Source organism: Pan troglodytes, chromosome 23 (assembly GCF_028858775.2).
Source record: "Pan troglodytes isolate AG18354 chromosome 23, NHGRI_mPanTro3-v2.0_pri, whole genome shotgun sequence".
NCBI lineage: Eukaryota > Metazoa > Chordata > Mammalia > Primates > Hominidae > Pan > Pan troglodytes.
This window is the reverse complement of record NC_086016.1, coordinates 22,366,085-22,369,424: the sequence shown is the minus strand read 5'-3', so window position 1 is coordinate 22,369,424 and position 3,340 is coordinate 22,366,085.

Genomic DNA, 3,340 nt, shown 5'->3' with positions numbered 1-3,340 from the left:
CTGGTGTACCACTCTCTTAACTTTTGTAATATATATATATTTTTTTCTTTCTTGTTTTGGAGAAGGAGTTTTATTTTGTTGCCCAGGCTGGAGTGCAATGGCACGATCTTGGCTCACTGCAACCTCTGCCTCCGGGGTTCAAGTGATTCTCCTGCCTCAGCCTCACGAGTAGCTGGGATTACAGGCCCACGCCAGCACTCCCAGCTAATTTTGTATTTTTAGTACAGACGGAGTTTCTCCATGTTGGTCAGGCTGGTCTCGAACTTCTGACCTCAGGTGATCCGCCCGCCTCGGTCTCCCAATGTACTATGTTTTTACTGTATCTTTTCCATGTTTAGATATTACTATTGTGATATAACTGCCTACAGCAGCGGTCCCCAAAGTTTTGACACCAGGGATTGGTTTTGTGAAAGATAATTTTTCCACGGATTGGGGATGGCTTTGGGCTGAAACTGTTCCACCTCAGATCATCAGGCATTAGTTAGATTCTTTTTTTTCTTTTTTTTTAGACTGAGTCTCCCACTGTTGCCAGGCTGGAGTGCAGTGGCACAATCTCGGCTCACTGCAACCTCTGCCTCCCGGGTTCAAGTGATTCTCCTGTCTCAGTCCCCCGAGTAGCTGGGACTACAGGCATGCGCCACCACACCCAGCTAATTTTTGTATTTTTAGTAGAGACGGGGTTTCCATGTTGGCCAGGATTGTCTTGACCTTGTGATCCACCTGCCTCGGCCTCCCAGAGTGTTGGGATTACAGGTGTGAGCCACAGCACCCAGCCTAGTTAGATTCTCATAAGGAGCACATAACCTAGATCCCTTGTATGTGCAGTTCACAATAGGGTTTGCGCTCCTGTGAAGATCTAATGCTGCTGCTGATCTGACAGGAGGCGGAGCTCAGGCAGTAATGCTCGGCTGGCCAGCCACTCATCTCCTGCTTTGTGCCCAGTTCCTAAAAGGACACGAACTGGTGCTGGTCCATGGCTTGGGTGTTGGGGACCACTGGCCTACTGTATTCAGCACAGTGACATGCTGCACAGGTGTGTAGCCCAGGAGCAATAGGCTGTACGATATAGCCTAGGTATGTAGTAGGCTACACGGTCTAGGTTTGTATAAAGTACACTCTTTGGTGTCTGCACAGCCACAAAATCACCTAATGATGCATTTCTTGGAATATATTACTATTAAATGAGATTTACCTGTATTAGTGTCATCTCAGGTTTATTGTCTAGTAATTTTAAAAGTATTTGTATATTCTTTCCCAGACACATCATCATACTCTGGTGCATATCTCTATTTTATTCCCTAGACCCACTCTTAATTTTTCTGCATTCTGCTTTGTTCCTTAGGAGGCTCACCTGAATTGGATACTTCAGAGATCTTCCTTACCCTCATGCTTTTATTGGGGTTCAGCTAATGGAGGGGGTGGCAGAAGATAGGTGAGAGAAGAGTGTTTATCCCCCACCTCTGCCCCTGCAGGGTCAGCACAGGCAGACTGTGTCCCTTTGCTGAAGATCACAGCTTCTGTCTGGTGCCTTCTTGGCAAGCTGGCACTGTCTCTAGTCAGGTGACTGCTTGGTCCCTTACTACTTACACTCTTCTGTCTGGTTTCTTTATGCCTTTCCTGCTGTGCTGTAACTAGTCCCTTTATTAGAATCCATCCACATTACCCAGTTATATAAAGACAAATAGTTGGTCACTGATCTAGTTCACTCCCTGAGAATCAGCCTTCATCAAAGATCCCTAACAGTCAGATATTCTGTTGGCCGCTCCATTCCTGCTCCCCATTATTCTAGTTGTGTCTTCCTTGTCTCTAGTGCAGTCACAAAGCATAAGCGCCTCCACTGTCACTTGTTCTTTGCAACTCTAGGATCACATCATTCCCCTTGAAATCAGAGAACCTGCAATCTCCCCAAGCCCACAAAATTCAGCCGTCACAGTACTTTTCAAGCATGCCAGCAGCCCTCCCCAGCAAACGAATCCTTAATTTCTTGGAGAAACATCTTCTGGGGCTTCCTGTGGGACACAGTGGGGGTCGGCTTGGCATGTGGATCACACCTGATATTTTTACCCCCACCTCCTACTATTCCTATTCCTTTGTATGCACCTCTCTTTATTATGCTAGGAAAGCTCTGGCAACACAACCTCAAAATAAGCAGGCCAGTGTGGATTCACAGTTTCTGTCAGACAAACAAACTTGAGCACCCCTTCTAACTTCTTGGGCTAAGACTTTAACTTCAGAATCTCTATGTATCTATGTTGATAAACTTAGCCTATGTCAAGATTATATTCTGCATGCCTTAGTCAAACACCATGTAAATCTATGCCTCATATATTCTCTAGGCTTTAGCTGATAGGGATTAGCAAAGTAGTGTGGTTGTTTTGGTCTTTAAACAATGTCCATTTTCTACCAGCTTTCCATTGCACTCTTTTTTTTTTGAGATGGAGTCTTGCTCTGTCGCCCAGGCTGGAGTGCAGTGGCGCGATCTCGGCTCACTGCAAGCTCTGCCTCCCGGGTTCACGCCATTCTCCTGCCTCAGCCTCCCGAGTAGCTGGGACTACAGGCGTGTGCCGCCACACACGGCTCATTTTTTGTATTTTTAGTAGAGATGGGGTCTCACTGTGTTAGCCAGGATGGTCTTGATCTCCTGACCTCGTGATCGGCCCACCTTGGCCTCCCAAAGTATTGGGGTTACAGGCGTGAGCCACTGCACCGGGCCGACTCCATTGCACTCTTACAGACCATGTTGACAAAATTATAACTGCAACAGTCAACTACAATAGCAATTTTACCTCTCATGTACCACTTTAAAAAACACATCATTCCCAATAACCACATTTGATGATTTAAGTAATCATGATACCACCGTACACTACAGATGATCAGGTTTCTGTCTCCTCACGACAAGAAGGTCAGGAATTCATTCAGACTGAAACAGGTCAGCAAACCACTTCCAGATTCTCATCTATAAAGATCTATTTCTAGAACCATTTCTAGTACCTATACAATATTAGAATCAAGTCAGGAAGCAGAAAACATTCTAGATATTTTAAACAGAAAACAATTCATGGAGAGATCAATTACAAGAGTATGTGCAGCAAAAGATGAAAGGGTCAGGTTGTTTAAGTTACTTGATAAATCTCTGCTTCTTTTGTGTTGGGTGATAAAAATGTTGACCAGAGATCAGTGGCAGATGATCCAAGGCGTCAGCTGTCCAAGCTCAGCATCTGGAGCCGGTGCTGAGGAAATGTGCATTTCTAGGTCTGGGCGCCATTGGACCATCACTACTGTCCTTGAAGCTGCCACCGTGAGAACTCACATATCAGCTGCTATAGCCACAGCTGAT